The following is a 14,073-nucleotide window of genomic DNA, read 5'->3' as shown; positions in this document are numbered from 1 at the left end:
GATGGGAAGTGTTTGATCACCGACAATACAGCCTGTAATTGGCTACCCCCTGAGGTTCATCTCTGCTCAAATGAACCGCTGGCTATGAACACAATATTTTGACACAGACAACGAGCTGCAGTCCAGAGTAGGAAATTGTCGAAAAGTACTGGTGGCTGTCGTCTATGACGTGGGAATTGAAAAGTTGGTTCAAATGGTTGAAATGGCTCTGAGCACTATCGGACTCGACTCTTATAACTGCCATCTGCTTTCTGTACAAATTGTAAATACCCTTTCGCTCCCTGTATTTTACCCCTGCCACCTTCAGATATTTAATCAATGGTAGTGTTATTACATGGAAGTTCATTCCAAAACTGCCCTGTAACCTGTATTACAATTTAATATGCAGATCCCAATAGTCATGTCAAATCATTAATGCTCCATGAAAACTATAAGCAATATTCACTACTTCTAATGGTTGCATTTCTGATTATTTCTACACCGTCCTTCATCTTGGAACACTGAGGAAGTTTTCGTATTCCAGCAGTCTTGGGGCTTTTAGCTGTTTCAAAAACGGGAAGATTCATCTAGCGGAATGGAATAGTCATAATGATGTTCTCTGCTGAAAGCCATCCTCCATGCAGATAGAGAGCAGAGGAGGGCAGTCTGCAGTTCAGACCAGTAAGGGTGTTGAGTGAGGCAGGGCAGCAGGACATAAAACTTTATTGCATGAAAAGTGCAAGGAATCCCTCTTAGCTAAGATAAGATTCTGAAAGGTAGGAGTGAAGACGAGATTACAATGCATGAGAACGCCTGTTAAGCACAGTAGAGGTAGATGGAATGTTAGTTCAAATTTTAATAAGATGATTATTGCAAGGAATCCCTCTTAGCTAAGATAAGAATCTGAAAGGCAGGAGAGAACACGAGATTACAATGCATGAGAACGCCTGTTAAGCACAGTAGAGGTAGCTGGAATGTTAGTTCAAATTTTAGTAAGATAATTATTTCACTAGCGAGGCGAGTTCCGCCATGTGCATACATGCACATCTTTTGTTCGGCTGTAACTGAAAATCTGTCATGCTGTGGGAGAGATTATTTGTGTTCCTCCCCATGCCATGCGAGAAATACATGTCATTTGTTAACCGCCACAAAATTCGACAGAGCAGGAAATTGTTCAAATTGTTTATTATATTATCATATGTCAGAACTTGCAAGGTCTGCTGCAGTCCGTCAGTGGGATTCTGACGTTTGCAGAACCAACTAAGGGTTGTAGAGTAAAGTTAGGATGTTTTAGAGCTCACTACGACGTAAAAAAAAAGTCACGAAAACTAGGGCTTATTTGAAAGTTTATCAACAGTTGTTCTTCCCATGCACCATTCACATGTGGCATATAAGGTCATTTACAGTGTTTATATGTGGATACAGATAGATGATATGAAAACTGTAATAAATTGAAGGTGATCTGAGAGTAATAGAGAGACCCAACTTATTGAGAATTAGAAGGGTAAACAGAGTAAAAAAACAAATGGATTAGGAAGTAGACTTGACTGGAAGACATAATCGCTACTAGTGAAAATGAAATGAAAGTGAGTAGAACAAGATCAATGGTTGGTAGATGGACCAAGAAAGGTCTTTACTGGATTCCCTGAATTAAGCGGATATTGAGATGACGACCGAAGGACCGTGGTTCTAGTACTTTCCATTCCCCTTCTCCACATTCTCCTTGTTCATATGATCAGTTTGACAGTCTGACAATTTCTTCCAGAACTAGGCTACAATACTAACAGAGTATGGAAGAGTGGAGATTGTCCAAAGAAAGGTTGCTGTCAAAAAGAATTAAACGTCCTGAAGAAGAGCTGGAACGAACTGAAAGTTCGTGGCTTCAGAGGCATGTGATGTTACAAAATCGAAAAACGGGTCAAATTTACAAAGAACTTGGCAGGACGAAGCCATTTATCAGTATGGCGCTGCACCCGCTCTGGCATGGCTGCATCCACTGATTCGATTGGGAAGAGCGTTATAAAGCAGCTGCATCCACCCCTGAGACAAGCTGGTCCACGCCGGTTGTAAATAGTCCTTGACATTTTTAATTCTGGCACTGGGTTGGAGTTGACGTCCTAGCACGTCCTTCTCATGTTCCATTGAGGACAGATCTGTAAATCTTGCTGGCTCAGCATCTTGCAGACAGTACATGGAGACACATGCCATGTGTACGAGCATTGTCCTGTTGAAAAATGGCACCACGATACTGTACCATGGAAGAACACATAAGGATGCAAGGATGACCGTGAGGTACCGTTGTGTGGTCAGAATTCCCTCTATCACTACCAGCCATGATCTGAAGTCATCCCCAATAGCTACTCACATCACGACACAAAGAGTAACATCACCGTGCCTCTCCAAAACTGTACCTGTCCACTCACACTGACAATGATCATCCGACGTAGCGCTGAACCACGGTTTATCGCACAACCACAATTTATTGCAGAACCGTGATTTATCAGTGAACATAATGTGACGCCACTCGTCAGCAGACCACGCTCTCTGTTCACGTCATCCCTACAAATGCAGCCGTTTGTGTTGCGGTGATAGCGGCAGTCTATACGTAGGATGGTAATTCCTCAGTCCGTGTACTGCTAGTCTCCAACAAATGACAGACAATGTTGCAGGGAATACATTACTTGTTCTCGGATGACAGGCACGGATGTGAAGGAGTTACGATGTGCCGTGGCAGTCCTCCTTTGTAGTGGTCTGACGTGGTCGAGTGTAAGCTTGACGATAAGTATGCCTGACCTCGTGATCCCAAGCAGTCCAACATCGGGCCACTGTTACATCTGAGTGCCCTACAAATGTGAACACTACACGATTCGACTAGCTGGTGAAAAAGAGACCCATGATAAGACCCTTTTCAAAAGGTGCTGAGAATGCTGTCTCAAACGAGTACACAGTATCTCCTTGACCTTCACACTCACTACTCAACATCAGACCCAGCACACGCTGCTTACATACCCTTCATGTCACGTAACAACAGTAAACACTACCATTACTAACGCGTTCTGGTGGTCGTTCTACTTTTGACATCCGACCATGTGTTCTGGATGCTCCAGTCTTTTTGTAACGCAGTCTATGAACATATCCACCTACTGGGGAAAGACAGGTGAATCATTATTGTGCTGTTTATGAAACAAGGCGTGATTGGACCGTGAGTCGCGCTTGGGTAGCTCAGTTCAAAATGGTTCAAATGGCTCTGAGCACTATGGGACTTAACTCCTGAGGTCATCAGTCCCCTAGAACTTAGAACTACTTAAACCTAACTAACCTAAGGACATCACACACATCCTTGCCCGAGGCAGGAGTCGAATCTGCGACGGTAGCGATCGCACGGTTCCAGACTGTAGCGCCTAGAACCGCTCGGCCACCCCGGCCGGCTGGTAGTTCACTCAGTAGAGCATCTGTCCATGATAAGCAAATGTTCAAGTTTCGGTATGGCACACAGTTTTAATCTGCCAGGAAATATCATATGGTTACATGGTTATACTTTTCAGTTTTCTCCTTGACAAAAGTAGCGCTGTTATGTGGTGCGAACTATAGTGCCTCTGCACAGAGGGAACACGCATGGAGGAGATGAAGACTGCTTATGAGTGGCGGCATAGGGGGACAAGAATGAATAAAATTGTACCGCCAATGATGGTCACGTCGGTGTCTGGAGGCGAGCACTTATTGCGCATAAGTGCTGTTCACACCAAGGTGACTGGAGTAAGACTAAATGTTACTGGTAGCCAATGGTTAGTATTGGTGGATGTGAAGAACACTTCATACGTAGTCCACTATCTGAGTTGTTAGCACATGGGTGCCAGCAAAAGATTTCTGATGATGAGCTGGAAGCAAACACCATGAACGAGTTAACAGGATGGTGCGGAAATCAGGAGATGTGATGTACATATGCAGACAAACAAATGGTTTCAGTTTCAGAAAAACTGGATGACCTAATCAAGAGATAGAGCTTGACAAATTTTGTCTACAACGCTTAGGTCCACCTCTGGCACTTACTCAAGCAGGTTTTTGGCTTTCATTGATTGAAACGCTTGTTGACTATTCTCCTGAGGGATGTAGGGTCGAATTCTGTCCAACTGGCGCTTTACATGAGAGTCAGTAGTGTAGGATGCCATCTCACTTTATAGTAAGACTCCTTTGCTTATCATTTGCGGCACCGATACAGCACCTCGACAATATTCTACGCCCCGTTTTCTTGCCCTTCGTGGCCTTCCATGGCCTGGGCTACATTTCAGCAAAGCAATCCCCGCCATCACACGACGAGGGTTGCTACTGCTTGTGTTTGTGCTTATCAAGCCCTGCCTTGGTCAGGAAGGTCGGAGGATCTCTCCCCAATTGAGAACGTTTGGAGCCTAATTGGCAGGGCCCTCCAACCAGCTCGGGATTTCGACGATCTAACGTCCCAATTGGACAGAATTTGACGCGATATCCCTCAGGAGGACATTCAACTGTATCATTCAATGCAAAGCTCAATAACTGATTACGTAAGGGGAAGAGGTAGAGCAACGCGTTGTTGACTTGCTCAATTTGTGAAGCTCTTTCTCTTAAAAAAACCATCCAGTTTTTCTGAAACTGTAATTTGTCTGTAGATGTACATCGACCTTGCCTGGTCGGCGGTGCGGGTCTCACGCATCGTCCCCTATGCTTCTCGGAGTATGGGACCTAATCATCATCATCAAGAATCAAATGGCTCTGAGCACTATGGGATTCAACTGCTGAGGTCATCAGTCCCCTAGAACTTAGAACTACTTAAACCTAACTAACCTAAGGACATCACACACATCCATGCCAAAGGCAGGATTCGAACCTGCTACCGTAGTGGTCGCGCGGTTCCAGACTGTAGCGCCTGGAACCACTCGGCCACACCGGCCGGCCAAGATCAGAATTAATTCCAGAAATCGATCACATAACAAAAATGTATAGAACCATCCTGCAGCCAGAAGCTATTTTATTTATCATTCCCAACCAGTCCTACAATATACACGCACCTTAAAGACGCTGCTTCAAAAAATTTCCTTGTTTAAGAATGTGGACGGTGCGGAGAGCCATGCACACAAAATAATAAAATCATTCACTGTTCGAGATGGACTCCATTAGTAAAGATAACAGCGTGAATTTTCTACGTTAATGTGAAAGCTCACTATATCCCAAATATTGTGGGTCTTTTAGCTACAGGTATGGAAAGCAGGAGAATTTTCCTCCATACTTAGACTACACGCACAAACTCTCTCTCTGTAGCCAAGGTCACTTAGTGGCGTGATGCTGACCTGAAGATGGTTGGTTCAAACCTTACTTCTCCGCTCCCACCCATGTGTCGCATAATTAGGGCCATCTGATCCGTCCATCGCTATGGGACGTACCTTTCCCAGCCCCCTTGATGCTGTTCAAGATGATTAGATTCTGTGTCAGCACCAGGTCGCATCCTCATTTTCTGTAAGTTGTTTCGACAGCATCTCCTCCCTCACACCCTCTCTCTCTTGGAAGAAGGGGAGAGGCGCACCTCAATTATACACAAATGTGGACGTCTAATGCCTTCACTCCACCGGCCAGTGTGGCCGAGCGGTTCTAGGCGCTTCAGTCTAGAACCGCACGGCCGCTACGGTCGCAGATTCGAATCCACCCTCGGGCATGGATGTGTGTGATGTCCTTAGGTTAGTTAGGTTTAAGTAGTTCTAAGTTCTAGGGGACTGATGACCTCAGATGTTAAGTCCCATAGTGCTCAGAGCCATTTGAACCATAATGCCTTCTCTCTGTGTTCTGGTTCAAATAGTTCAAATGGCTCTGAGCACTATGGGACTCAACTGCTGAGGTCATTAGTCCCCTAGAACTTAGAACTAGTTAAACCTAACTAACCTAAGGACATCACAAACATCCACGCCCGAGGCAGGATTCGAACCTGCGACCGTAGCGGTCTTGCGGTTCCAGACTGCAGCGCCTTTAACCGCACGGCCACTTCGGCCGGCTCTGTGTTCTGCTCTAAAGAACCTGGGGTGACCTAAGTTCGACTTGGGGCAATCTGGGTCAGACAATGGGAGATTCACACTTTTTGTATGGATACTTTGGCAACACCCCTTCCACGTGATTCTCTGTGGGCAGCAAGCCGGTATTGACCGAGCGGTTCTAGGCGCTTCAGTCCGGAACCGCGCTGCTGCTACGGTCGCAGGTTCGAATACTGCCTCGGGCATGGATGTGTGTGATGTCCTTAGGTTAGTTAGGTTTAAGCAGTTTCTAAGTCTAGGGGTCTGATGACCTCAGATGTCAAGTCCCATAGTGCTTAGAGCCATTTGAACCCTGTAGGCACTGAATAGCAGTTTTCACAGCTGATCGAGGGATAAAGTTGCTATTCTTGAAAGATCTAACCCCTTTAAAAGTGGAAACTGGATACATACTTGACAAATCCGGGGCTGGCCATGATAAAACATATAAGAGTTCTATTTATGGGAGTTACCACAAGATATTAGTGTTGTTAATACAAACATTATGACCCAGCCAGCAGTGCTATGTGTCTTCGGTACGAGGATGGTTCAGTAACTAAATTAATAAGCGTATCGGTCCTATTAAACAAGAGATGCTAAAAAGGAAGGCAGGAAAATTGGGCTTAACGTCCCATCGACATCGGCGTCATCAGAGACGGAGCACAAGCTCGGATTGTGTCAAGGATGGGAAAGGAAATTGGCCGTGCGCTCTCGTAGGATCCATCCCAGAATTTGGCAGGTGCTATTTAGGGAAATCACGGAAAACCTACAACTGGATGGCAGGACGTGTGTTTAAGCCGTCGTCCTCCCCAGTGCGAGTACAGTATGCTAACCAATGTGCCACCTCGCTCGGTTTAACAGACGCCCCACGGGGCATTGTGCCTGCTGACTTCTGGTTGTGCTATAGACGATGAGAAAAATTATCGGATATGATCTGTGTATTACGTTACTGTTTATGCAGACTGTAAACGTGTGTAAGTCCATAAAGTTTCGTATTAGCGCCATCTTTGGTACTTTCCTGAAGCGAATTTAGGGGTTCTTGGCCCACAGAATCACGCACTTTTTCGGCGAAACCTGAAGGACTTGCTGTAGATGATTTAGTAGATGGATGGTTGCCCTAAATATTGCCTAATGTGAGTGTTGAGAGGGTAGTGGGAATCGTCCATTACAAATCGGAAATTTTATTTTGAAGATTTTGTAGTCTTCTCAGGTGTTTGTCAGCGGCTATTGACCAACTTCCGAATCATAAAATATGGTTACGAGTAAGGTTATAAGAGTTTTCACAGGTGTATAACCCACCCCACGGGAATTACATGTCTAGATAGAAGAGATAATAAAACCTTCGAAATGCCAGTAGAGGGAGGTAGTTATTCTGCTGCGCTTCGTAATACAGTTTCAAGATGGAGGCGTCGAGAGATGGATACCCCGCGATTGAAGTGCGAAGTGCAATAAGGTTTGTTGTCTTTAAAGATAACTTCCACAGCTACAGCTCATCGCCTTCCAGTGTAAGTTAATAGAACACGTGAAATATCAGGAGACAGACGTGAATTGGGTGCTACGAATTTCATAAGGGCAGAACAGATGTACGAAACTAGCAAAGGTAAGGACAGGTTCAAATGGCTCTGAGCACTATGGGACTTAACATCTGAGGTCATCAGTCCCCTAGAACTTAGAACTACTTAAACCTAACTAACCTAAGGACATCACACACATCCATGCCCGAGGGTGGATTCGAAACTGCGACGGTAGTGGTCGCGCGGATCCAGACTGAAGCGCATAGAACCGCTCGACCACATCGGCCGGCTAAGGCCAGTCAAGGTCGCCCTCTTCGTACGACAATGTGTGCCGCGTTCCAAGAATGATTCAAGCCAACCGTTGCATTCGAGTGAGGCAGACATGATACAAACTCAGTATCGCCATTGGTAATGTAGAAGAAATTGTGCGCAACACATTCCACTAGAGGAAGAAGTATTCTCGTAGCGTACTGTGCCAACTCTCAAACGACAATAAAGCCAAGCGATTAGGGTTGTCTCTCCAGCAGCAAAGCGGTGTCAGGCGGAGGGTATTCCTGTCTTGTCTCATATTGTCACAGTGGACGAAATGTGGCTGCATCACGTAACAGCAGACATGAAGAAAGCTCCAGTATCATGGAGACACCTTTCATCTCTCCGATATAAGCGGTTCAAAACTACGGGACCAACGGAGAAGTTTATGATCACAGCCTATTTGGAACATGTGGGATGCACAAGAAGTTGATTTCCACAGGCATGGAGAGACTGTGAATGCTACTAGGAATTGTTCCGTACTGAAACAGAAAGCGATTCGGAGGGACCGATCGGGTTTCCTTTCGGAAGGTATCGTGATGCACGACAACGTCCGACACGACACAGCCCTCGGTTTCACGTCATTACGTCCACCGTTTCCGATGCACTGTATTGGAACACCCTCCACACAGCCCGGATTGCGGTTCAAGCAGTTCTCATCTGTTCGTGCCGTCAATGAATCACCTGGCCAGTTGCCTTTTCAGAACCGATGCCGACGGTCAGGAGACGCGAACTGCGACAATGAAAAGTGTTCTGAGGAGCAATGGGTACTCCACAAGTTATGTTAGAATGTAACAGAGTCAAGCACTCGGCGAAGTAAGAAATCAGAAAAAGAAACGTCGGGTACGACCTTTCTGCCATACATCCCCAGAGTGACGGACAGAATCGGCCGTATATTGCGCGGACACGGCGTCAAAACTATTTTCAAACCGATAATATACAAGAGTGTCTTGGATCGGCAAAGGAAAAAAGGGCCCATTTGCAATGTCGGGAATATACCGCATACTCTGTATATGCGGAAAAGTTTATGTCGGAATGGCTGGAAGTTCAATCAACACCAGAATCGAAGAACATAAGTGACATTTTAGGTTGGAGCACATGCAGAAATCGGCCGTGGCGTAGCACGCACTGTGTGAGACCGACCACGTTGTAATATTCGTCTACGCGGAAGTTCTGGCTGCAGACAAGAACCTGCTTGTTCAGAGAAGCTATAGAAATACAAAAACACGGCAACAGCTTCAACAAGAAAGAAGGAAGTCTCTAGGTAAACAGATCCTGGCTTCCAGTGCTGCAGCGAACGGCCGTCGCAGGTAGCCTGAGGAGAACCGCACCGAAATGACCGCGGAGAAGCCCTAGGACGTTGGCGCGCGAGATATATACAGTCTGCGGTGGCGAGTTGGGCTTTCACCATTAGCAATGGATGGTAAAGCTTTGACAATGCCAGCCACTCGTGCTGGCAGAACGTCAGAAAAATCATTAGACGGACGTGGGCCGGAGAACCCGGGACAGAAACCAATATGAAGTTTGTTCAAAATGGTTCAAATGGCTCTGAGAACTATGGGACTTCTGAGGTCATCAGTCCCCTAGAACTTAGAACTACTTAAACCTAACTAACCTAAGGACATCACACACATCCATGCCCGAGGTAGGATTCGAACCTGCGACCGTAGCGGTCGCGTGGCTCCAGACTGTAGCGCCTAGAACCGCTCGGCCACTCCGGCCGGCCCGCAGTTTCTGATCAGGGGACTGACTGTTGTTAAGCGGCTCCTATATCTGGTCCCAATTTTCTTTATTGCCGGTTTCGACAGAATGGTTTACCAAATGAACAAATGCTGACTATGTGGAAACATAATACCAGGGCTATCCACAAAGTACATTACGTTTTCGTTTGTGTCCGTTAGGCCATCTTGGTGTCATGGTATTCCGCAGCTCAGTCGGCATCCTGCCGTGCTAGTGAGAGGTTCGTGCTGTACTCCGTTGAGTTACTGTGACAGTTTGAAATGTCAGCGTTAATTGAAAATGCCGCGAAGTGTGAAGTACGTGCTGTAATAAGGTTTCTGACTGCAAAAAACTGTACACCATAGAGATCTATCGGCAGCTTTGTGAAGTGTATGGGGACAACATAATCACTGAAGTTGGAGTGCGTCAATGGGTTATAAAATATAAAAATGGCCGAACTAAAGTTCACGACGAAGAGCGAAGTGGAAGACCCAGCATAGTGACTGTCGAACTTGTGGAAAAAGTCGATGCCGCGGTCCGTCAAAACCGTAATTTCGCAATAACAGAACTCTCTATGAGTTTTCCACAAATTTCACGAAGTTTGTTGCACGAAATCATTACCGAAAAGCTTAGTTACCACAAGTTTTGTGCAAGATGGATACCAAAAATCTTGACAGAGATTCACAAAAATCAGCGAATGGCTGCAGCGTTAACGTTTTTGGACGCTTACCAGAAAGATAGCGACTCATTACTCGATCGCATCGTCACTGGTGACGAAACATGGGTTAAGCATGTGAACTGCGAGACAAAATTGCAGTCAATGCAGTGGGGGCACAAAAATTCCCACCGAAAACCCAAGAAATGCATGCAGACAATGTCGGCAAGGAAGGTGATGGCGACTGTCTTTTGGGACAGAAAAGGTGTGATTTTTGTGGATTTTTCGGAAAGAGGCACTACAATAAACTCTCAAAGGTATTGCCAAACTCTGCACAACCTCAGAAGAGTAATACAAAACAAGCGCAAGGGAAAGTTGGGCTCAAAGATCTTGCTGATTCACGACACCGCCCGGGCCCACACGGCAAATGCCACTCGTGAAGTTCTCGAATCTTTTAAGTGGGAGTTGTTTCCTCATCCACCGTACAGTCCCGACCTGGCACCGAGCGACTTCCACTTATTCCCAGCAATGAAGAAGTGGTTGGCTATGCAGCGTTTTGATGACGACGCACAGCTTCAAGAAGAGGTAACCACGTGGTTGAAGGCGCTGGAGGCCGAATTTTACGACGAAGGAATTTCCAAGCTCGTCAGTCGCTACGATAAGTGCCTTAATTTAAATGGCAACTATGTAGAAAAGTAGTATTTAAGTGTGGCTTTCATCTGTATACAATTAAAAAAAATTCCAATACTTTATTTATTTTTAGTTCCAAAACGTAATGTACTTTGTGGATAGCCCTCGTATGTACTAGGTCACTGTCTATGCACGTGAGCAAACGTATCTGGGTGCTCCTACGTACTGGGAATTTGACTTGTCTCTAGAGAAACAGTCACAGCAGAATGTGGCAGTCACGAGAGCTAAGTGACATCGAAGGTGGACTAGTCATTTGATGTCACCTGAGCAACAAATCCACCAGGGATATTACAACCTTTCTGAAGCTGTCCAAGTTCACTGTTGGCCATGTGGATATCGGTAGCGGGAAAGCGAAGGAACAACCACAGTTAAACCGAGACTAGACAGATCCCATGTACTGATGGACAGGGGCTGTCGAGCGTTCAAGAGAGTGATTATAAAAGACTGCATCAGCGGAAGGATTCACTCTTGAGTTACAAAGTACTGCCAGCAGCCCATCTAGCACAATTACTATGTGAAGGAGCTGAAAAGAGTGGGGTGCGAGGGTCGATCAGCTCCTCATATGCCACAAATTTCTGTAGCCAGTGCTAAACGATGCTTGAAATGGCGTAAGCAGCGACGCCACTGGACAGTGGATGATTGGAAACGAGTGATTCGGACTGATGAATCACGCTATACGCTATGTCAATCCGACTGATGGGTTTGGGTCTGTCAGGTGGCTCGAGAACGTTACCTGTCATTATGTGCGGCGGCAACAGTGACGTACGGAGGAGGTGGTTTTTACAGTGCGGGCGTGTTTCTCGTTCTTAGGTTGTGGTCCCCTAATTGAAGTGGGAGAAAACGCTATATGCTCCGTACGTTAGTGTAACAGTTTGGAGACAATGATTACATCACCATGACAATGCATTCTGTCATACAGCAGCAGGTGAGATGATGCTTTATGGACAATAACTTTCCTGATATGGTCTGAGCTGCCCACAGTCCCGAATTGAGACCAACTGAGCACGTATGGGATGAAGTTAGAACATCGACTTCGGTCCAGACTCAAGCGTCCAACACCACTATTTTCTCCCGTTTTGGATCTTGAGCAACAATGGGTTGCTACTCCTCCACAGACGTTCAGACACCCCACTGAAAAGTGTCCCCAGCATGTTTCAAGCAGTCATAATGGCGAATGGTTGACACACCCCATACTGATGTGAACTAATAGGTCTCCGGATGCTTTTGATCAGATGGAATATCTTTATGATTTCCTGGACAAACTTTCTCTTGCAGATTACTCTAGTACATCGTTTTCTGGCATACAGATTTACTCTTTGCTCTGTCACAGAAGGAAGTTTTTCATCAGAAAAAGGAACAAAGACTTAAGTTTGCTGCCACAATAAAGGATATAATCCCAGACAGCCGAGAGTGGATTGAGCACCTACGATTTTCAAATTCATGTCATGTCCTATAGAACTATACAGAGCTCTGTTTCAACCGCGGGTCATTTTCAAACACCTGTAATACTTTCAAAAATGGTGACATTGGTTTATATAGGGTGCGGTGCTTAAATCCAGATAAATTTCAATTTTAATTTGCCGCCGGAGGTCGCGAATGGCATTCTTGAAAACCATAGGCATATAGTAAACAGTCAGAAACTCAAAAATGGTTCAAATGGCTCTGAGCACTATGGGACTTCTGAGGTCATCAGTACCCTAGAACTTAGAACTACTTAAACCTAACTAACCTAAGGACATCACATACACCCACACCCGAGGCAGGATTCGAACCTGCGGCCGTAGCGGTCGCGCGGTTCCAGACTGTAGCGCCTAGAACCGCTCGGCCACCCCGGCCGGCCAGTCATAAACTCAGAATGGCCGAGATGTTACAAACAAGTGCGGAGTACAGCCAAAGAGCCGCGATTATCGAAAATCTTCGCGCTGGGTGTTCGCCCACTGAAATAGTTCCGTCTTTAGAGTAACCGAGATCAGCTGTGTACCATATAGTGGCCAAGTATAGTGCTTCGGAAAAGCCTGGGGTTTACCTCCTATGTGTTACGTCCACTGAGGCTGATATCATACCGCCACATTTCTTTGGATAGGAACAAACTGTCACAAAAGAAGTTTATTTGCAAGTTTGACGAATTTGGCAAACCGTGGATGGTAATTGTGGCCTCGGGGACACACTATATCCTTCAACAGGACAGTGCACATTTAGTTCAAAACTGGCTTTCGGCTAATGTTGACATGTTCTGATCAAAGAACTTCTGGCCCCCGAATAGTCCTGATTAACCGCTCAACTACTTTGTTTGAAGCGTACCCGACAGGGTTACCAATAAGACGAGGCACCCTAACGTCGCATATCTACGCACGGCTAGTGAAGCAGCATTCGCGAATATCGACAGCACTATTTTAAACAGTGCGTGCGATCGCTTTAAGACAAGACTGGAGGCGTTCATTGCGGCTGAGGGGGGGGTTACATCGAGTAATGTAACTCTTGAAAGATTCCACTACTTATACGTAAAAGGGTTTTCATTTTCATTTGTATTTTGTTTTAATAAATTTGACTTTTTTCAAAAAGTTTCATTTGTCCGGATTTAACTGCTGCACCCTGTACACAAATTGTCTACAAGCTCTCGCATATACATATCTTAAGCTTCCATCGCCATTTCTAATACATCGCTGGTGCATGTGGACAGGTGTACATGGTATTTCTCTGCATATATGCCACAAAACAATACAATAATGTACATGAGTACGTCCATTAGCCAACACAATCAAAAATCTGCCGTATCATAGAACAAGCACAGCTGTTATGGTGTAACCAAGGATGTTTAGAATCCTATCTGTGGGTGGTTGATAACATTAACTAAGCTACTGGTACCATATTCACTGACATATTCTGTTCGTTATTCTCATATGTCTTATTTTATTAAAAGTAGTGGATCGAAATTCATACATCATATGTCACACCAAAAGTAATATTAGAAATTACAGTACAGAGTCCAAACTAGAAAATATTGTATCAGACATGATTATACTTTCAGTTTATTACTATCAATATTACTGTAATTTATAAAATAAATGTTAGCAATATTTAATACAACTGTATTACAGTGTTGAAAGCGTAGCATCATGCTTCGATGTGAGAAAGGACTTGATGACCCTAAACTTATGTGATTGAAAAAACAAATAAC

At 45.1% G+C, this 14,073-nt stretch overlaps 1 protein-coding gene across 2 annotated transcripts in view; it reads left to right on the top strand.

Moving 5' to 3' along the window:
* The window catches only part of LOC124550864, a 248,114-nt gene that overhangs the window by 62,552 nt on the left and 171,489 nt on the right, over window positions 1-14,073 (top strand). The gene's annotated exons all lie outside the window — the stretch shown is intronic.

The sequence above is a fragment of the Schistocerca americana genome, chromosome 9 (genome assembly GCF_021461395.2).
Source record: "Schistocerca americana isolate TAMUIC-IGC-003095 chromosome 9, iqSchAmer2.1, whole genome shotgun sequence".
NCBI classification, from domain to species: Eukaryota; Metazoa; Arthropoda; class Insecta; order Orthoptera; family Acrididae; genus Schistocerca; species Schistocerca americana.
The sequence above is the reverse complement of the archived record's forward strand: the minus strand, read 5'-3'. Positions and strand labels throughout refer to the sequence as shown.